General features: G+C 41.0%; 1 protein-coding gene across 2 annotated transcripts in view; it reads left to right on the forward strand.

Annotated features, from left to right (window-relative positions):
• The first annotated feature begins 1,489 nt into the window (after positions 1-1,489).
• LOC144692260 (very long chain fatty acid elongase 1-like) overlaps positions 1,490-23,230 on the forward strand; it is a 75,431-nt gene continuing 53,690 nt past the window's right edge. Inside the window, exon 1 of one of the 2 annotated variants that reach the window (XM_078560861.1) lies at positions 1,490-1,521. The gene's annotated coding sequence lies outside the window, so the exon portion shown is untranslated. Of the gene's footprint in view, positions 1,522-2,352; positions 2,531-23,230 lie in introns of those variants that run through there. The other variant, XM_078560860.1, reaches the window with a different exon arrangement.

The following is a 23,230-nucleotide window of genomic DNA, read 5'->3' on the forward strand; positions in this document are numbered from 1 at the left end:
GATTGGTTGCCATCCTCAGTGCACTGCTTTCCTATGCTAATTAAAAAGTAAACAGGCTCTTAATTACCCCAATTGGGTGGCACTTGACTGTCAGTCAAACAGTCTTTTAATCCCATCTCCAACATATTCCATTACTAATAAATGTTCAAAAAAATACAAGAAATACCACACAAATTATTTAAATGCACCTAGGTTTTTGTCACCATGTTTCTTGTCGCAGTGTCCTGGAGATTAATCTTTAATTGCCAACGCCAGAACAACTCTGGAGCACTGAAAACCCTAGTGAAGGATTTGAGAACAACGGAAAAGATTGGGCAAGCATGTGAGCAAATTAGTGGACCATTGAAAGGATCCTGAAAGATGCCTGACCATTTTCAGCTGCTTCATCTATGACTTTCCCTCCAGCATAAGGTCAGAAGTGGTACTGATGGTTACACAATCTTCAGCACTATTCATAACTCCTCAGATACTGATACAGCCCATGTCTGCACGCAGCAAGATCTGGACAACAGTGAGGCTTGGGCAGATAAGGGGCACGTAACATTTGCGCCACACAAGTGCCAGTCAATGACCGTCTCCAACAAGGGAGAATCTAACCATCTCCCCTTGATATTAAATGGCATTACTATTGTTGAATCTCCCCACCATCAACATCCTGGGGTTACCATTGACCAAAAACTTAACTGGACCAGCCATATAAATTGTGTGGCTACAACAGCAGGTCAGGGACTTGGAATTTTGCAGTGAATAACTCACCTCCTGACCTCCCAAAGCCTGTCCATCATCTACAAGGCACAAATCAGGAGTGTGATGGAATACTCTCTACTTGCCTGGATGAGTGCAGCTCCAAAAACACTCAAGAAGTTTGACACCATCCAGGACAAAGCAGCCTGCTTGATTGGCACCACATCCACAAACATTCACTACTTCCACCTCCGATGTACTTTGGCAGCAGTGTGTACCATCTACAAGGTGCCCTGCAGCAACTTGCCAAGGCTCTTTTGACAGCACTGTGCAACATCGTGACCTCTGCCACCTAGAAGGGTAAGGGCAGCAGATGTATTGGAACACCACCACCCAAATTGCCCTCCAAGTCACTCAGCATCCTGACTTGGAAGTATATCACCGTTCCTTCATTGCTGCTGAGTCAAAACTCTGGAACTCCCTTTGTACTGTGGGTGTATCTATATCAGATAGAGTGCAGCAATTCAAGAAGGAAGCTCACCACCACCTTCTCAAGGGCAATTAGGGTTGGGCAGCAAATGCTGGCCTAGCTGGTGACGCCCACACCCCAAGAACAAAAAAAATGTAAGACTGCTGGGGTGGTCTGACTGTTAGAATTCCAGCAAAGCTGATTGGTGGAGCCAAAGGTAAAAGGCTGTCCTGATTACAGCAGATTCAGAGATTGATGATAGAGAATACCCAGCAAGTTGGGGTTTTGTTCTCACGGATACGGAAGTAGGTCTTCTTAAGGAAATGTTTTTCATGGCTGTATGAAACTGTAAGGGCAACTGAGTGAAAGTAAGTTATTTTCTTCAAAATAGTTTAATTGTTTTATGGCTTTCAATTATTACTTTTAATGACTTTTTTTTAGCTGGGTCATATTTCAACATGTCACAATTATTAACGATTTTAATTGGCCTTTTCTTTGTACTTGCCAGTTGGAGATTAATGGTATCTTTTAAAGAAAGCAAAAAACAGCAACAGCACATTGTTCTGTGTTGGTCGGTACTGACTAAATCTAGCGGTTTTTCCACGTTTATTTGTAGCCTTATTTCAGCTAATTTATTATTTTTTTGCTCCAATCTAATATCTCTTTTAATGATGTAGGGGCAGACGCGAACATTTTACGAAATGGATAATTTCATACTTAGTGCTACTTTACATAGCCATTGACAACCCACCTTCTTCACTTGTTACTCCACGTGTGCGAGAGCTTTTATACACACCTTTCCAACTCTGCCGGGTTACTAGAACGTGCAATGTGCGCTTGTAATAAAGTTAGTGGCGAGTAACCTTGAAGCAAACAGCTTTTGAGCTGAATCATTTCCGCACTTGAAACATGTATTTTTCTATACACGCATAAGGGGCAGGAATAGACTACCCCAAAAGATCATGGAAATGCCGTGAATTTTAAGGAAACTACATATTTTGGTCGAGTGATGCATCTTCGAAGCGAGGGGAATATTAGGCGCTATTACAAACTTCAGCTTCATATTGAGCTTGCTCTTGAGCAAACCCTTTTTTTTTGCGCGGCAGTTAGTCACAAGTTGTCAATTATACGGTGGTTTTTTTGAGGTCGGTTCCCCTCCCCTCCCCTCCTTCCTTCCCTGTTAACAAATGAATGTTCGGATTGCCATCACTTCCACCTCCTCCCCTCCTCCTGATCTCATCTCTCCATCCAACCGGCAACTCCCCTGCCCTGGGCTCAGGGGCCGGCTCTCCATCAGCTGATCGAAGGGTTGGGCGAGACAAGTTAACTTTGGGGCTGTCTTCCTGTTCCGAAACTGCGGCAAGTACAAGAGTCTCGGTGAGTGATTCTACAGTAAAGAGCCGAGTCCGCCTGCCTCCCTTCCCCTCTCCTCCCAAGTTACACTCGGTTTCTGCCCCTCTCTCTCTCTTTTCCGCCTGGTTTTTTGGGGGTTTGGGGGTGGATGTGGAGCGGGGGCTTGTGTTTATTTTACTCGCTTCAAGTGTGGAGAGCCGGCCGGTTTCGCCTCGGGCCGATCAGATATTCGCCAATGAGCAACAAGTAGCGCGTTCAAAACCCCTTTTTTTTAAAAAAAAAATTTATTATTTGGCTCTTGCCCTTAAACTCTTAAGCGCGGTTGTCTGGTCTCGGTGTCGTCGGCCCTGTCCCAAGTCTTGAGTGTGTGGAACTTGGGTCTTGACTTCCATGTGTTTCTGTCTGTTTTTTTTGTTTCTCCAATGTCATTAGGGTTTCCCGACTGGCTTCGCAGCATTTTTTTTATCTTTTATTTATCACTGGAGGAAGGAAGTTTCCACAATGGCCGAAGGGGCTTGAGGGGAAACTTTTTTTTTGTTTTTTTTTTAAAAAATGTCATCTGTCATTCATTTCCGGCCTCTCCTATCCCAACAGAACTTTTTTTCTATTGAAGACTCTCACTCACTCTCATTCATTTCCGAGCACCACCCTTCCTTCATGCGGCAAATGGGATAAAAGACTGATCCTCGGGCGTGGGATTGGCGGGGCCGCACCAGACTGGTTTGGTAATAGTGGTAGGGCTCGTGAGGCAAGAAATACCTGCTCGCGGGGGGGAACTATTTACAATGACAGCTTTAGCATCCCTATCTATCTATCTATCTTCTCCCTCTCCCTCTCCCTCCCTCTCTCTCCCTCCTTGCTTGACAGAATTGGAGGGAGAGTTTATCTCTTTTCTCTCTCCCTCTCCCCCTCTCCCTCCCTCCCTCTCTCTCCCTCCCTCCCTCTCTCTCCCTCCTTGCTTGACAGAATTGGAGGGAGAGTTTATCTCTTTTCTCTCTCCCTCTTTTTCCCCCCCCCTCCCTCTCTCTCCCTCCTTGCTTGACAGAATTGGAGGGAAGAGTTTAAAACACAGTCCCTCTACACACGCCACAAGGTTAACGATATTTGCCAAGTGGAAAACCTGGCAAAGGCTCGGGAGTTCCATCATGCAAACGACTTTCTTTGCTAAAAGATCACTTGAATACCTTGATGCTCTTGACTAATATTCCTAGATCACTGGACGCCACTAGTGTGGGGTTGGTTAACAGTAGGCCTGAATGGGTTAGCAAGATGTGATGAGTGGTGTGCCACAGGGATCAGTGCCACTCTTTACAGTTTATATCCATGACTTGGATGAAGGGACTGAAGGTATGGTTGCTAAATTTGCTGTGACGACACAGATGAGTAGGAAAGTAAGTTGTGAAAAGGACATGAGGATTCTGCAAAGGGACATAGATAAAGTAAGTGGGCAAACATTTGGCCGAAGGAGTATAATGTGGGAAAATGTGAACTTCTTGGCAGGAAGAATGGAAAAGCAGTATAACAAATGGAGAGAGAGATCACAGAACTCTGTAGTATGGAGGGATCTGGGTGCCCTGGTACATGAATCACAAACTTAGTATGTAGGTACAGCAAGTGATTAGAAAGGCAAATAGGGTGTTGTTTATTGCAAGGGGGATGGAATATAAAAGTAAAGATGTTTTGCTACAGTTGTACAGGGTATTGGTGAGACCACACCTGGACTACTGTGTACACCCATTTTGGTCTCCTTATTTGAGAAAAGATATAGTTGCATTAGAATCAGTACTAACGCAGCAATAATTTGCTCACTGATACTCTTGTTTGTTTGGGTTCCACCAGAACCACTTGACTAAGACTTAATTACAGCCTTGGTTTAAATCGGGACAAAGAGCTGAATTCCAGATATTGGGGAGAATGATCCTCCTTGAGGAGAAAGGAGCATTTGACAGAGTAGCATCAAGGAGCTCAATCGGAATTGGGAGAGGGTGGACGTTCTCCACTGGCTGAAATCATACCTAGTGCAAGGCAAGGTTGTTGGAGGCGCAACACTTCAGCCATATGTCAATGCAGGAATTCCTGGAAGAATCCTAGGCTCAGCCAGCTTCATCAATGACCTTCCCTCTAATCATGAGGTCAGAATAGGGGATGTTCACTGTCGAGTAGCAAATTCCATTTGCAACTCCTCAGATAATGAAGTGGTCCTTCCCTGCATGCAGTAAGACATGGAAGGCTTCAGACTTGGGCTGATGTGTGGCACAAATGTTACTAGCTGCTTAACTGCTAGGTAATAACCATCTCAAATGAGTACATGTAACAGTATTGGTATTAAGTGCCCCACCATTAACATCCTGGAGTCACCATGTGCAGAACCAACCTCATAAATACTGTGGCTACAGAAGCAGGTCAGAGGTTTGGTATTCTTTAGTGAGTAACTCACCTCCTGACTCCCCAGAGCCTGTCCACCATATACAAGGCACAAATCTGGGGTATGATGGAATACTCTCCACTTGCCTGGATGAGTGCGGCTCCAATAACACTAAGCTTCATCATCCAGAATTAAGCCTGTTTGATTTGGCGCCTTAGTACACTGTGGTGGAGTGATTTGTTATCTACAAACTGCATAGCAACTTACCAAGGGTCCTTCTACAGCACCTTGAATATACACATGTATTCTGGTCTGTTGTAGCTTGGCATTCTTAAAAATTTGCTGCCAAGTGTGGAGCAAATAGCGTTTGGATTATTAGATGTACCATCTTTCTTTCGGATGAAATGTGAAAGAGGTCTGCATCCAGATGGGCATTTAAAAAAAAAAAAAATATGCCCATAGCATAGTTAAAGAAGAATTGGTGAGTTCTCCTGGTGGCCTGTCCAAAATTTATCCCTTGGACAGTCGTACTAAGATTGAAGAAACAACTTTCATTTGGAAAGTGCTTCACAGTGAATAAAGCAAATTTGAAATGTTACTATTTCAATGTAGGAAGCTTTACAACCAATTTGTGCACAGCAAACTTGCTTTAAAAAGATAATTGATTATCTCTCAATTAACATCCCAAAAACCCATTATTAGAACTGTTTTTCTTCAAGAGGGAAAAGTCCGATGGGATCTGAGGGAAGATGAAGCTTCAGTTTAGCATCTCATTCAAAAGACAATTACTAGACTCCTATGATTGAAGAAAGCGTGATTGAAAGCTTAAATTTTCAGCCTATCAGAGCCAGAATTAATTTGTAATGTTAGGTCATACCTGATTGGTCACCTCTTCAAATAAAATTCAATGTAGTGGAACAAAGCAAAGCCCATAGATGTTATTTATGTGGACTTTTGGAAGTCATTTAATAAATTACTTCCATAAAAGACTGTTTGCTAAAGCACATAGAATTAAGGGCAAGTTATTGACCTATTCAGGAAATTGGCTTGAGTGGCAGGAGACAAAGTAAGGATAATGGGCAGGTAATCTAATTGCCAATGTGACAATTGGCTTCCCACAAGGTACTGTACTCGGGCCTCAACTATTCACAGTAATTAATGACTACTTTGGATAGACAACCACATCAAATTTGATGACTCGATGTAGATGGAAGTGTTGCAGATATTATTGATTAGGTGACTGGACAAAACTGTGCTAAATTGCTTTTTGACTTGGTCAAATTAGGTTATTTCACACTTCAGATCTAAAGGATAGACTGGGGCATTTCTAAATGTTAAACTAGAACTAGTGGAGGCCCAAAGAGGTGGAATGAGGTGGTGGGGGGGGAATGATGGTGGTCCAAGTATACCTCACGAACAGGTACTGAAAATATTAATCAAGGTTAATGGAATCCTGGCCTTTGCACTCTAGTCTTCTAAATACATGGAGATGGAAGTTATGCTACAGCTATACAAAGCCCTGACTTATCCACACCTGATGTATTGTGTGCTCCTGAGGCCAATATATCCTTAAGGTTTGAGGCCAAAAATTGCTCAATGTGGATTTACCAGAATGCTCCTGAACTCGAGGGTTAAATTGAGGAAATACTACACTAGCTCGGGTTTTATTCCCTGGAATTTAAAGGGCCTAAGTGGTGATTTCAAGATATTGAGAGGAACTGTTAGCCCTTTCTCTGATTAGGGAGGCTAGGGCTATGGTCTAAAAATTGTAGCCATATCTTGAAACACTTCTGGATAATGGATTATAATTTTGGAACTGAAATGACAATTGAGAGATCAATTATAAATGTTAAATCTGAGATTGATATCTTTCATAGACTTTTGTTAGCCAAAGGATATGGGGCAAAGGCAAGTTGAATGGCAGAACAGGCTCTTGGGGCTAAGTGGCGAACTCCTGTTCCTATGTTCCAACGTAGAAAAAGTATGTAGGAAATGCTCAAATGGTACAGCATTCCATTATTGCACTTTGTGCCAGATTAAATAATGCACTCAAGTTGAATGGGCCTTAAACCAACAATATTCTGACTTGGTATCTTGCTACTGAGCCAAATCTGATGTTTAACTCTGGTCACATTAAATCATTGCTTTCGTGGGACCTTGTGTGTAAATTGGCTGCTGTGCTTGCCAACATAAGTGGCAAGGGCTTAAATTTTAATTAATTGGTTGTGAAGTGTTTTGGAATGACCTGAAGATATATGAAGGGTGCTACACAAACACAAGTTCTCTTTTTTTTTCTCTCTTCCCCACCCCCGCCTCTGCCTAGCAACTTCAAGCATGGGTCATGGGCAGAAAAAACCATTAACATCCCACAGAGTTAAATAGGTGTCTCTGTTGGGTAGTTATAATGTTTCCCTGTGACTGAAAGTCAAATTCAATTTTTACAACATGAAGATTTTGGAGACTGTTTTCCATGATTCAATCAATTTGTTAAGGCCTACTGGTCTCATGAATATCAAATTTCACTTTATGGGATTTTTCTGGATGGGTGGGGGGTTGTATTTTAAGAATCTAAATTCTGTCAATTTTTATTTTAAACCTCCAAATTGGCAGCTTTGTCTTTTAAACATCAGCTTGTCAATTCATTTTGGATATTTCATTTGTATGCTAATCTTTGGTCTTGGCCTGTTACCAGAGAGAGTATTGCTCTGTGGTGGTATATTCCATTTGGGAAACAGTTGCTGTAGTAATTATGGTTTTATTTAGTGTGTAATGTACCTTTTTTAAGAATAATACTTCAGGAAGATCGCATGATCTGTAGTAACCAATAGCAGAGTAATGTTTGCTACCTCAGCAGTCAGTTTAAAGATAGAATTGGGGTTGAAAGCACACCTGTAATTGCTGCTGAGTACATTGTAAATAAACTTAATGTTTCCACCCAAGAAGTGTCTGCAGATCAACTCTATCATCAATAGTAGCAACTCCGGTCACGCTTACAACAGTTGCAAAGCAGACTTTTGCCTCTCAGTAAATCTAGCTTGAGTGATCTTTTGATAATGAATTCTCATATATTCAATACGAGTCCTTTTAGACTACTCCATCTGCTTCTCTCTGCCCCCTACGGGGGTCAATGTGGGATACATGGTAATAGGAAAGAAATTTTAATGCAGAGCCACACTTAAAAGCCTTATTAGCTTCCTGAATTGATAAGTCTTTACCAGTCTTCAGCCTTCTCAGTACTACTATCTGGGTGGCACAAGGGAGTTTGATTATAACTTAATCAAGAGGCGATCATGACGGTTAGTGTTTGTCACTTCCTTTGTTTGGCAAGTCTCTTAAAATGTTGCTGATCTGCATTTGATTTCCATTCTCAAATTAGGAAGATATCCCAGTGGGTAGCTAATTTAGTGTGAATTTCACTCTTGGGAAGGTTCCCTACATTAGAGGCACTATACAAATTAAAGTTGTTGCATTACTTTCCACCTTTTTGGATTTGGAGACCCCTGTATTGGTAGGTTTCAAGTGAAAAGAAATGTTTTGTACAGTCTCTGGTGTCTGTTCTGTTCTGCTGAATTTTTACAGGGGACTATAATTTAGGTCAATTTTAAACATTTTTGAAAATTTATTAAAGAACCCTCACTGGGATAGAGTTGACAAACCAATATTTTCTGTGCTAAAGTCACTTTTATAACCTTATGACTTCAAAACCTGGACTGTTCTAGATGTTGGTGACTCAAGCTTGTGCAGATGAGCTATTCTCTAACGTTTGCATAGATGATATCTCTCAATTATTGGATGTTTAAGGATATTGTGTCTTGGATCTACATGTTTTCCAGCAAATGCTGGGGTTGTTGGATGACAAGGGAAATTAAAATAATGCTTGGAGGTATGCGATAGTCCTATGCTTGATTTTTTTTAAAAAAAGCGATGAGTACAAAGTGTAAACAGAAAGCAAAAAAATAGAAAAGCCAGAAAGGTAATGAAGAAAGACTGTTGGGGCACTTGGAAAGGAAATGACAATTAAAAATGTATAAAAAATAGGATGGGGTTCCTTGGAGGTGAAAAGAAAATGCTATAGATGTGGAAATAATTTGCCACTGTTTTCATTGTTTGCAACTGAATGAAGCATGGAAGAAAAGAGAAGGTTGGGTAATTGGAATAACTATCTGTAAGGAAATAAAACAAAAACTTCTGGCTTAAAAATTGTGGTGCGTCAAAGAAATAGCAGAACCTCTGAAAAAGCAACTTTATCTGAAAGTAATTTGGAAGGTTATAGTCCAAGAGTAATCATTGGTATGAAGGACCAAGTAGCCTTCTATGCTGCAAAATTCTAGGGTTCTTCAAAGGGATCATTTAGATTGTCACTAGTCTGTACCCTTAAATTTGTCTGTGGTACATTCCAATATTAAATTTGCAGGGTAAAGTTCATTTTTTGTTTTGAAGCCAGCACTATATACATATCGTAAAATTAAACCAAATAGATGTATGATGTGCTGTTCTCCTCCTCCTCCTCCCCCCACCCCCAACACACACACACACACACACACACACACACACACAATCAATCTCAGCTACCCTTGCAAACTGGACACGTTCCAATTCATAGGATCTGGTTAAACAGGAAGGATAAAATTAATCCCACCACGAATGTTAATAACAGGGCAGCAGGGTCTGATTAAAGATTTTATAATGAGAACTTCAAATCAAGCCCTTCCTGAACCAACTCCAGTTGACGTTTTGTTGAACTGCACCTCTGGAAATAGTGAATAATGTCCACTTCATAATAGCACCAGTAACCTCCAAAAAGTGCTGTTTATTTCAGTTTTCCCTCTTTCACCTAAGAGTCATCTTTTGGGCACCTATAATTCTCCAGTACCTCCCACAATTAGCCCTTCATTCACCTGATCTGAGATCAGTGTCGGCAGGCTGTGCTCAAGTGGGAATCTCGGCATTGCCCAATTCTACTTTGACTCAACTTCTGCATTTTTTTTTGTTCAGCTGTGGAAAGCTTTATTTTGTTTGGCCATTCATTTTTCTCCACTGTGGTAGCCTCAAGCTTAAATTAAATATGGGGCAAACTTCCTGCTCTTTGTGGTGCCAATTATGTACTTGCTGAATGTTGCGGTGAATTTGGGGCTGGGGATAGTGGGGTGATGGTAGTGGAATTGTAACCTGGCTGGGCTTCGATTGTAAAGTGGGGGATGTCTTTTTAGAGTTGAATGAGAAATTCAATTCTGAACATTAACAGCTGGCTCTTTAAATTGCCAATTTTAAACTGGCTTTTAGCTACTAGACTGGAAGTGGAGTAACTGCTGCTACCTATTTTTTTTTCTCTTTCGATAAATTCCTAATGACCTGAGTGCTTATCAAGGTATCTATGGGCCTAGTCAATGCTAAGGAAATGGGAGGGATAAATCTAAATCAGGGGTGATGTGTAGAGTTCCCACTCATTGGGAATAGTGTCATGTTTTTTTCATTTGGAATCAGCTGCTACTTATGGCTTTTTAAGTGACATTTTAATTTGAACGTAATCCATGTTGGCTTTGTCCTTTTACCCATGGAAGAGTCATACAACCAGAGATGACAGTCATATATTTGACAATTCACTTCATTGATTGAGCACCCTAACAGAGCAGCACACCCTAGTTCGGTGGCCAGTGTGTAGATTTAATGTGGACCTGTGAAAATAGCTTCTTCAAGGGTGTTTATGCATTTTCTCAGGCAGCAACGATCCATCATTGTCTTTCTATTTTTTTTAAAAAAAAAGCTCAATGGTTCTTGTGCTTCTCTTGCTGCAACTCTCACCTGTTTTGTGACCAGCCAATTGCCAAACAGATGGGAAGCCCCATGCTTTCTTTTGCATCACACTTCCTATCATTGCTTTCCCAAATTGTGGATCTATTGTAAACCATTTTTTCACTGCATATTGCCTGCCTTTTTACTAATCTGTACTGTGGTGAAAAGTGAACTTTTGAAGCATGGCCTTATCAGCTTTGTGTGGGGGTGGGGAAGAGGCTTTTCAAGAACATGACTCTACTCCATTCTTGCTGCTGAGTAGTTGTTGGGTTACAGTGGAACACTGTCAGCGCATGTAGAAATATTCAGGTTCTTGTTCTGTATGAGCAAGCAAGTGTGTAGATAGTGACTACTCAACAGGTGGTTTTGACTTGGAGGCCTTCACACATCAGCTTGACTGTTGTGGTTATTCTGAAGTCCACACTCGCTTCTGAACCCCACACTCGCCGTCTAGCTAACTGCAACTCTCCACCCAAACCGATCAATGCACCCCCCCCCCCCGCCGCCGATTCAAAAAAACATGGGGGTGCAGGGAGTGAAACTGGGTTTTTACTAGTGCACAACACATTTGGTTCCCATGTCTGATCTCATTTACATATGAGATGAAGGGCTGAAAAGATTTCTATCACTGCAAAAGATGTGTGCTGAGCTGCTTCATGACGACAATACAACTAGTTAAAAAAGAGCTCCATTCAGCACTGTTGCATTTTGTAAACCCTGCACCTTGTCTCTGGGATCTGTAATGAAGGGCTACATGGATGTAGTCTTCTACACTTCTTTGATCCTAACTCTGCGTTTACACTAAAATTTCAGCATCAATAAGTGCTTTCTATCAATATTGTAGTTGTAGCCCAGCCTGAGATTCTCTGTCTTTAACACTGACTATTCTGTTTTGATTTGAGATGGGATGACCAGGTACTGAATGTGCTTTGAGTGCTCGGTAGTCTTCCATTGACCCGTGGAAGCCTTGGCACCATTGCAGCACACGTCACAAGATTGTGATAATCATGAGACATTCCAATAAACTGTGAGGAATGCAAAATATGATGTCACAGTAGCAGCAAACAGCTAGTGCTATGTTCACATAAAGTTGTATTTTAATTAACCATTCCAATTTTACTTAATTTTAAGAGGAATCTGGGCTGAGATTACCCACCCACACCCTTACCTCTGTCAAAGTCTACTCTCAACTTCTCTAACTACATTCCATGGACTAACCTTTTTTTTCCGGCTGCTTGAAGATATTATCACAAGTGTGCTCCTTTTTATATACCTCCCACAATTTCCTATTCAAATTACTTCCATATGCTTTCTGTCCTCCCCATAGTGCTTGGCTTGCCTTGGTCAAAATTATCAATGATTTACTTTGATTGTAGTGCATTCATTCTCTGTAATTCTCAACTGCTCTACAGCATTGAACACCATTCATTTCACTGTGGTCTCTCTTCCATCATCCTACTGCCCCCTGTTCCAGTGTAGTTGGCACATTTGATGGCTTTTCCTTCCACCCCTGGCTGCTCCTTTATCCATATATTAGCTTTTCCTGTTGGTAATAGCATCCATAGATGTGGAGACCAGCTTCTAATCTGCACACTGACATCAGAATCTTCCCCTCCATTATCTGCAGCCAGCACTGTGCAACAAGTCCTAAGCGAGCCAGCATTTCCCTCCACTGAACATGAGACTGATGCCATACTATCAAGCTCAGCAACCCTGATTGAAATTGCTCTGTTAGTGATTACCAGATTTTATAGATTTCTATGGTGTGGCACCAGGGAAAATGCTCATCAAAATTGCTGGATTATTAACTGGTTAATGAACCAGGGAAAGAAAGTATACCATCCCTGCTTGAGCTGTCACAATTGATTGTAACCAGCTCTACATGGTTGGTGCTTGATGGCCTCTGGCCTAACAAGTCACTACAAAGAACCGCTGTTTACCACAAGATGGTAGTGATTCCAGAAAAACACATACTAAATCCGCAACCTTGAAAGCAATTAAGGTTGGGGAATAAAATGCAGCAGAGACCATGTTTTGAGGAATGAAAACTAAACTTGGGTGCTGTGATAGCAGCACCCGAGCAAGATCAGTTGGTTCAAGAATAGAATGAAAATGGCAAATTTTACTTCATGTTGATATTGGTCTACTCAAGTGCACAGGAATGTTTGTACAAGAACATTAAGTATGAGTAGACATTTCAGCCCCTTCATGCCTGCTCAGCTATGATCTTATTGAATGGCTGATCTTCTACCTTAATCTGATCTTCCTTCACTATCCTTGTAATCATTCCCTTCTAGAAACCCCAAGCAATCTCCGTCTTAATTGAATGAGTGTGCTGTATGACTAAGCATCTACAGTTTTTTTGGGGGGGGTAGAGAATACCAAAAGATTATAACCCTTTGAATGAAGAAACTTCTCTAACTGTAGTCCGGCCAGGAGAAACGTCCTCCCTACACCTATCCTTTCAAGCCCTGTGTAAGAGTTTTGTTTTAATTAGATAGTTTATTATTCTTAACTCCTCCAGGGAAATAAACCTAGTCTACTGGGATTCTCCTATGGAGGAGAGATTCTCATTCCAGGAATCAGTAGTGAATCTTTGCATGTCCTGCAAGGAAAGTATACTATGGCAAGGAGACAAAACTGTGTACGCAATTCCCAGGTGTGGTCTCCAAGGCCCTATATAATTGGAGTATTAATGGAGGCAATGTTTAAAATATAAAAATACCCTTTTTTTTAGAGGAAATTGGAGACCTTGAGTGCAGAAATTATGAATTGGGGTCTCAGGCCAGCCTGGGTACCATGCATGGTCATGGTTGAGGCAGCACATTAGTGATGTAGAGTTCAGCAGCCTGTATCTTTTGAAACCCCACAGTGGCTAACAAATTCACCACTTCCAAACTCCTGAGTTCAGTTTTCTTATGAGAGTGCAGAAGGCACTTTAATAATGCAAAATTGGCAATTTTAAAGAAAATAAGACTCCAGAATCTGTTCTCCAAGGAGTAAATTCTAATATGTTTTTAGTTTCAAGAATAAGACAGCACCTTATCACATCCTCTGAACATCCCAAAATAATTTGTAACCAATTCAAGAGCATTCTCTGGCTGAACAGCAGTCAATTGGCACATAATTGCCCACAAACTGTGAATGAACTAACTGACCTGCTTGAGTAATATTGGCCATGAGTTATGTTCTTCAGCAGACCAGTACTCAAAAGTGCTGCTTGTTTTACTCTAGGGCTGACTGATCTTGCCATGGAAGGAGGCCATTTGGTCCATTGTCCCTGTGAAGGGTCATCCAATTAGTTCCTCCTTCTGTTCTTTTCCTATCCTGTATTTTTCTTCCTTAAACATGCATCCAATTCCATCCCCCTTCTGACATTACATTCTAGATCACAATGATATGGGAACTTTTTGGGGGGGAAAAACAAGTTTAGTGGCATTTGTGATGAGCATGTAAATGGACCAGCACCCCTCTTGGAGTGGTAGTGTCTGCCAGGTTTGCTTCAGTTATTAACAATGCAGATTAGGCTTGCTCGATTCTTGTCCATCAGAACACAACTTCTTCATTATGTGGACAATGGCCTAATTATTGTAGAGACACAGCTGGCTGAGTTATTTAAAAAAAACCCACAATAAATGGACTGAAATATTAGCAAATACAGAAATGAATACCCTTGGCATACATTTTTTACAACAGTAATAAACTGTAACACTTATTTTCCAAATAATTGTATCTCTTGTTGCTGCCTCTTGGAGCAGGTGTACTGATAAGACTCCCTCTGCCCATTGCCTTTGACTACTCTATTCATTAATCAGGACAAGTAGACTATCTCCAATTCCTGCAGTCTTTGGGACAATCCTGGAGGGTTGGCAACCCTCTTTCCCCTCGATCTAAATTAATAAAAAATTCCCTCTGGGCCAAATAGGTTGTAAATTTTAGCCCAGAAATTTAACATTTTTAGTTGAAAAAAATTGTGTAACTTGAACAGGTTGCTTTGTTTTTTATATTTTGTTTTGCGATGTTAAGCAGAGGCCTTGTGTAGAAATAAACCATCCCATTGCATTATTTTGAAGATGCGGGTTCTCCTCAGAGGCCTGGCCTGTATTTTAGTGAAGTCTGTTCAGGGATATCTGTTAATAGTATGTATTATTATATGCATGTATTACCTTGTTGTGTTCAAATTGGCTGCACTTATTATAGAAGTACACATTTTTATTGTAGGAGTACTTTTCTTTTTTCCTGACATCCTGATGTTGTGAAAGGTGCTAATTAAAAATAGTCTCCTGCATTTTTTTTTGTCTGGAACCTGATATCCAAGCTGAACTCTGGTATGACATTTGGGATAGTCTGACTAGTGCATTGTGGTAAGGTGCACTGGAAAAGAGCTTGAAGGATGCTGGCTAACTATAAATTTTCATTTTGTTCAAAATTGTATTTGAAGAAAAATTTGAACTTTTACGTTTTGCCCTAATTCTACCTATAGCTTTGGTCTAATTTATGATCACTAGAAGAGCAGCATTTGTTGCATAATGCATTCAAAAACATTACTTATGTTCTGGAACAAAGATTTAATGGGGTGATATGTCCAACCCATGATCTTCACCTGATTATCGTTTTGTATGCTTCCACATGTTGTCCCTGATTTGACTATGTATGCAGTGAAATAGGAGGTAATAAGGGACAAAAATCCTGATGGTGTGATTGCCCTAGGCTTGAAGTTGTGACTAATAATATGCAGCTAAAATTACTTCTGCAGTTCCCTCTGATCTTCAATCAATGCACTTTTCAGAGGGCAATACAGCATGTCACGTGCCATTCTTGGCCCTTTCAGTGTTTTAAAGATAGTCTACTTCCCTATGTGGCAGTACTGTATAAACTATTGTTTTGCAAAATCTACTTGAGATTTGCCAATAAAGTGCTCCCTTATTAATGGATTAAGATGTTAGAACCCCACCCAAGGAGTTCCCCTTTTTTCAATGCTACTCACTAAGTTATTAACTTTCCCCTTTTATTGCCTGCTTCTCCAGGCACTGACAAAAGCACAGTTTGAACCTAATGCGAGTATCTCGTTAGTCAAACTGAAAAGTGCTGCCAGGCCTGCTTGAGTATTTCCAGCATTTCTTGTCTTTATTTCAGATTTCCAGTATCTGCAGTATTGTGCTTCTTTGTAAAACTTTTGGACATTAGAACAGACTTCACGTCAAAACAAAATACAATGTAGTTTTCGCTCCTTGAACTGGACAAATCGACATCCATGTCTACTGGAATGTTTCCTATCAGAATGTAGTGATTAGCACTGAATCTCAACATTACAAGTGCATGTAAAATGGGAGATTTGGTGTGCTAATGAGCCCATGGAGTCACTGTGCACACTGTACTCCTCACAGTGATATGTTGCTATTAGTGTGGAAAAGATGCAATAAATTAAGAGCTCCATCTGGAGCTGGGCCTGATTGTGAAGGCAGTGGAGTGGGCTTCTAGGAATGTAGAAATATGTGCATTTTGGAGAAATGCATGGGAGGGGTAACTTCAGCATTGTTTGAAAGATTGAAAAAACCCCGAATGTTTTATTGGCAAATCCTATATAAAAACAGTGATGAATTTGGATGGAAAAGCTGCAGGACTGACAGCCAGAAACGGTCACTGAAAGCTGTTCTTTTCCCTGCAGTGTTGCAACTTGGGGCTGTGAAAGTTTAAAATATTTATGGTTTGTGGGGTCTTGCAATCCTCATCTCTGGAACCCTTCTGGATTTCTCTCAATTCATTTTTAAAATTCAAATAGATTTAAGAAAATTAAATCAAATTCTCTGCTCTGCACCTCCCCCTTCAGTGGCCAGTGATGCTAATGGAGGGCCCTTATTTGCAAGTTTGCCCTTTTTTAAAAAAAATAATAAACTGGAGGTGGCATTTCAAGATAGAATTAAATTCTGCATCTTGAAATGCTGCCTCTAGCTTTATAAAAAAAAAAGGGCAAGTCGAAAAACCACCACCCCCCCCCACCAATGCTGGCTTTACGACCCTCTGTCGCTTTTAATCGGTGGCATTGATACAGGCCAGGCAGAAGCTACAATGTACAGCATAGGGGAAAGGCCTCCCCAAAAATCCTTAAGTCCAGTGATATTTCTGTTTTAAAGCATGCAGAGATGACTTTTTACGCTGGCTGGCTGGGATGTTGTGGGTTGTAGCTGTGTGCAGGTTGGATGGAGGCGGGGGGAAAAAAGGTTCACTTTTCTGTTTTGGGACCGAGCGAGGCAAGTGGGTCTTTCCCTTCCAGGGAAGTGGCAGTAACTGGCGAGTGAAGAGTTTGCTGGGCATTAGTTAAATCCGGGTTCTGACATGGAATTAATGGGAACGAAGTTGCTGTGGCCTGACTAACCTCTGAGGGCGTGTGGCCTTTTAATATAGAAATGCCATCTGCTGGAGGTTCTTTTGATTTGCACAATTAGAACATTGTGAGAGAGATGAAAAGAAGGCTGTCCCCTTTCACCCGCCTGGCACACTGGCTGCAGATTAGAGTAAGGGTGCACACTGTGCCTTTATCACATTCTAGACCCTACACTGCTCTCTAATCTAAAGTGAAACTGCAGATAAGAGGTAAGGAAGCACTCGTGCTTTTTTTCGTATGTTTACTCAAACTCGCTGAGCTGTGGTTTAGTCTGATGGTGTCTGGAAGCTGAGTGATACCACTTCAAAATCTGCATCTTGCTAGTATTTCAGGAATCAAGGGTGTTCCTGAAACTTTTTTTTTCCTGTTTCCTGCCCCCCCACCCCCCCGCCAGATATTTGGGAAGCAGTATGCTGAGGTTATGGATTGCAACAACAGGTATTCTTCTGGTTGGCATACACTGAACATTTGTTTTGTATTCTGGACATTTATTGTTTTGTATTCTTGGGGGTTTGATGCACTTCTTAAAATCTCTGCAATTGTGTGTAGGAATTTTGTTATTTGTGGGAATAAGAGGAGGCTATTCAGCCACTTGAGCCTGTTGTAGCATCCTGGTAAATCGATGGCTGATTTATAACTCAACTCTGTTTGCTAACTTTGATCCATTTTCCCCAATACCTAACAACTGTATTAAAATACTTCAATTGATCCATCATCCACAACCTTAGAGAGAATTCCTGATTTCATCCCTGAATGGCTTAGCTTGTTGAGGCCATGATCTGTGGGGCTGAATGGCCTACTCCTAATTTGTATGTTTGTATATGTACCACTAGATACAGTAATTAAATTCTCTACTATATTTAAATACTTCTGTTTTAAACACCATTTGATCACCCCTCAACCTTTCAAACTCCATGGAATATAAAACAAATCTATGTAACTTGTATTTTTAAAAGAAAACATTTTTAGCTTTGATTATGCATTCTTATCTGTTTGTTATTTCAAACCTTGGAGCTCTCATTTTACTTTTGGTACCCTCTCCATTCATTGCTTCACTGGCCTTCTTACTTAAAAAAAAAGTGCTCTTATTTCACTCAGCACTTTTTTATCCTATTGAGTTGAAGTATTCCCTCCAATAATATTCATTGGGCCTTCTGGAGGGTCGTGCATGTTATAAACAACTTGTTTGATGTTTTTGCTATGCTCTTCCAGTTAGTAGACGAAAATGACTGCTTCTACCTTCTCCATTAATGTCTGTCAAATGAAGATGTCTTTTCATTAACTCTTACTCTGTATTTGAGTGGCTGTATAGGCTTGACACTGGAGCTGGATGACATGTTTAATTGATCCAATTGGGGAAATAATCATGCTACTCTCATTTCAGCCTGTATATAAAAAAGCTGAGTGTACTGTTTGAGGAGGATTTTAAAATCCTCCTCAAATACATGAGATAACAGCACACAAGGTAAAACCTTTCAAGCATGATGCTTGCGAGCTTTTTGAGCAGGTACAACTTGCGAGTAAAAAAAATAGTTTTAAATGCTCCTTGTTGCTCAGGATATTACCTTTCACAACAGGAGCTAAAATGTTCTTTTGCTTGAACCTTCTGCTTTCTATTTGATCAACTCTTGCCTTTTCAGCTCATGTGATTATCTTATTTGTAAAGAGCTAGGAATTAATTGTTATATGAATATATATTCTGGGAAGCCACATTCCCTGTCTCACTTTGATCACATGTTGAGTAACACTCAATCAGTGTGCCAGCCATATGAAGTGCAGCAAGAATTACTCTACAAAGCTCCGTGTGATAAATTTCTAACTTGTGGGAGCCAAAAGACACGACACAATCCCTCAAAGGGCAGGACTGAGTACTAAATATTTTTAGATACAGGGTGTTCAGGATGGATAGAAAACAAAAATGAAGAGGAATGGCAGTAGTAAGGAGAATATTACAGTGCTGGAAAGAGGATGTCATGGAGGGATCAAGGACAGAATCAATTTGGTTAGAGTTAAGGAGCAATAGGTACATTCTGTAGACCACCAACTAATCGGAAATATAGAGGGACAGTTTGCAGGGAAATTAAAAGTGCAAGAACCATAATGTAGTGATAATGGATTTTAATTATCCTAATGTAGACTGGGATAGTAATAGTGTAAAGGACAGGGTGGGGGCAGAAATCCTGGTATTAAGGAGAATTTTCTTGATCGGTATCTTTGCAACCCGCAGAAGGAAACCATTGCTGGATTTTGTTCTGATGAATGGATGGATAAAGTGCAAGCAGGGGAACATTTGGTAACAGTTATAATATCATGGGTTAATCATGGAAAAGGCAATCTACAGTTTAAAAACACTAGATGAGAGACAATTTTGGTGGGTTGAGAATAGACCTTTCCAGAATGAAAGATTGGCAGGCAAAACTATAACTGAACAATAGGTTAATTTTTTTAAAGGGATGGTTTGGGTACAGCTCAGGTACATTCTAACCTGGGGGAAAAGGGTAGGACAAACTAAAGCCAGTGGTCCCTGGATGATGAAAGACATAGTAAACTGTGTGTGGTTGGGTCAGTACAATGGAGAATTTTTTTTGTCCGGAACAGATAAATTATGGTTTTTTAAAACAGATTTATTATTCAACATGTGCAATCACACCTACTGAAAAGATTAATTTCAGAAAGGTAGCATGTATGTATGTCTTAAAAGGCTGTGTTCTTTGTCAAACTTGCTTTTCCCCAGGATGAAGTCTTATGCAGGCCTCTAATCCTTTATTGGTCCACTAAAGAAGAGTTGGAAGTTTTAGGAAGATGGATTTGCTGTTGATTATTGTTTGCAGTAGCAGTTTACTCTTGTTCTACTCTAGTCATTGTGGAGTATTGAAACCCTGACCTGGTACTTCAGGTAGAGCGGTCAAAGGCTAGTCCAAATTCTCTGCCTACTAGTGATTCTTAGGCAGGGTCTTATTCCTTGGCTGGTCTAGATGTTTCTCCCTTTACTACACTGAAAATGCATTATTAAATCTCCTTATCAGAAACCTGGTTTCTCTCATGGCCAGACTATTTCTTCCCTTTGTCCTCCAATGGTTTCTGAAGGCTTGGCCATTGTCAAACAATAGGGTCCAAACTTTGCCCATTCACATCATTGTGATAGAGCAGGGGTTTTTTTCCTCTTTCCCATTCTCTGGATTTCAACTGAAGCTGAAAAGTCTGTAAACAGTATTGTGCAAAGTTTCTTTAATTCTCTTGGAGAAGGCCAGCTGTTAACCACAGGAAAGGACAAGTCATTAAAATGTAAAAGACCAGACATTAAGGTTAATTCAAGGTTCTTGTAGTTCCACGTGTATTGGCAGGAAAGAAAAGGCTGCCTGACCTCTCGACTCCATTTTGTTTGTGTCCATTGCAAATTTTTACCCCACAAGTCCATATTGTCTGAGCATGACATGTGAATAGTAAAAGGATGGAAGGGGAGGAGTATGGTCAATTAGGCACTGAACTGGGGGTCTGCACCTGGTGGCAGAGGGCATTATTGAGGTTCTAAAATGAGTCTTTTGTATCAGCCTTTACCAAGGAAGAAAATAATGCTGCTGGAGCCATAGTGAATGAGGACGTAGTTGAGATACTAGATGTTTAAGAATTGACAACGAGGAGATATTAAAGGTTGGTTGTCATTAAAGTAAGTCACCTGGACTGGATGGGATGCACCCAAGGGATACTGATGGAAGGGCAGGAATTGCAGAGGTGCTGGCCATAATCTTCCAGGGTGATGCTAGAGGACTGGAGAACTGCAAATGTTAGCACCCTTTAGAAAAGGATATAAGACTAAACCCAGAACTACCAGCCAGTGTAACCTTACTGGTGGAAAGACTTTGGAAGCAATAATCTTGGACAATTGTGGATTAATTGAAGAAAGTCAGCACTAATTTCCTCCAAAAGCAAATTGTGTTCAATAGGCTTGGATTTTTTTGGTGAGGGGATGTGTTGTATATGGACCTCCAAAAAGTGTTTGATAAAGTGCTCAAGTTGCCAGTGAAATTGAAACCCATGGATAGGGATAGTGGCAGCATGGCTATAAAGTTGGCTGAGTGACTAGAAACAGATTGTAGTGGTGAACAGAATACTGGAAAAACTTAGGTCTGGCAGCATCTGTGGAGAGAACAGTTAATATTTCAAGTCCATAATCTACCTTCAGAGTAGTGGTGAATGGATGTTTGAACTGTGCAATGGCGGTCGCCAGGAGTCAGTACTAATAGCCACTGCTTTTCTTGATCCATACTAATAACTTGGCCTTGGGTGTACAGGGCATATGAAACCAAACTTGGAAGTATTGTGAACTGAGGAGGATAGTGATAGATTTCAAGAGGACATTATGATCCTCCTATGGACCAACTCAGATGAATTTCTCAGTGACTGCAAAGCATTGCACAAGACTCTAATGTAATAAATGATAATCAACATTGAGTAAATGTTGCCTTTATATTTGAGTAAATGTTAGTAGGAAATTAATAGACTGAATTATAGAGAAGGTATCCCCTATTAACTTAACATAACAAAGCCCACACCACATTTCTATATTACACCACACTCTCTTGGTGGAACTTAGGTTTTTAAAATCCCAAGCTTCTCCTGGCTTTTAACAGAAGGCTTCTCCATGCCTCACCAGGATGAATCTTTGTCCTTTTTTAAACAAAGCCCCTTTACTCCATCTTCTGGGCATAATCAAATGGACATCCAGTAGCCAGCCACCTTTTGATGACACCTTTGTCTCTAATTGTTCACAACCTTGTTTTTAGGACTTGGTATCTGTCCTCACCAGCACTCTGCTTGGTACTTAATACCAAAAGTCCTTTTTCTTCCCAGCTGTGGGGGTGGTCTTGTCCAAATCTCAGGCTGGCTGTTTGTATACAGCAAGGCTAGCTGCTGCCTCCTTTTTGTCAAGGTGTTAAAGCTTGCACCTTGCTTTCAATAATTGATTTTCTGTCATCATAACAAATAGGCCCATGGGTTTGCAGGCAGACTGCCTTAGGTGATCACCTCTCCCTCTCCCAAACTATTTTTCCCTCTCCTTGAATTAAAGGAAACATAACCATCTTATGAAGTTCATAACAGCAATAGACAGGTTGGTGGAATGGATGGGCACTTAGTAGATGAAACTTAGCAAACTGTCATTTCACACTTATGTATTAAGAAGGACAAGAAATACAAAATGGGGGTGGGGGAGAACAAGAACAGACCTAGGGGGTGAGGTGGGCAGTATATGTGCATCCTTGAAGGTGGCACAGCAGGTTGAGAAAGTGGTTTAAAAAGACATATGGAATCTTTTGGGTTTATAAATAGGTGTAAAGCATAATGGCAAGAAAATTATGATAAAACATTGGTTTAACCTCAAACTGGAGTATTGTGTCCAATTCTGGACACTGCACTTCAGGAACGACGTGAAGGCATTTGACGATGCAGAAAAGATGAGGGACTTCTGTCAATGGAGACTGTTGCTCTCTATCCTGGTCTTGTGAATAGATTGGAGAAGTTGGGGTTGCTCTCGGTGTGTGAGGGGAGATTTGATGGAAGTGCTCAATATCATGAGGTATTGAGGCCAGAATAGAGAGCAACAGTTTCCATTGATCGCAGAAATGAATGCAGAAACTTGTGCATTGTATCTTGGAGCTCCTAGGAGCAGCTGGTGTCACTGAGGTGCATTTGTGAGGATGAGAGCTATGTGGATGGCATGTTTCAGGAGGTGGTCACCCTGAAGCTTTTAAAGTGCAGGCAGAGAGGGACTGGGTGGTTGCCAGACAGATGAGGCAGGTAGTGCAGCAGTCCCCTGAGGGCATCCAAATTATAACAGGTACTCAGTCCTGAGTACCAATGGGGGAGAGGGTTCCTCTGGAGAGAGCAGTGAGAGTCATGACTAGAGCACCATGGGTGGCTCAGCTGTGCAGGGAGAGAAGAAAAGATAGCAGAGCAATAGTGGTAGGGGATTCTATAGTTAGGGGAATAGACGGGTGCTTCTGTGGTCACCGATGTGATTCCAGGGTGGCCTGTTGCCTCTCTAGTGCAAAGGTCATGGATATCAAAGTGGCTACAGGGCATTTCTGGAGGGTGGGGTGCACAGCCAGAGGTTGTGGTCCACATTGGTACCAAGAATATAGATAGAAAATCAGTAGGCTGAGTTTGGGGAGTTAGAAAAGAT

The sequence above is a fragment of the Cetorhinus maximus genome, chromosome 17 (genome assembly GCF_964194155.1).
Source record: "Cetorhinus maximus chromosome 17, sCetMax3.hap1.1, whole genome shotgun sequence".
NCBI lineage: Eukaryota > Metazoa > Chordata > Chondrichthyes > Lamniformes > Cetorhinidae > Cetorhinus > Cetorhinus maximus.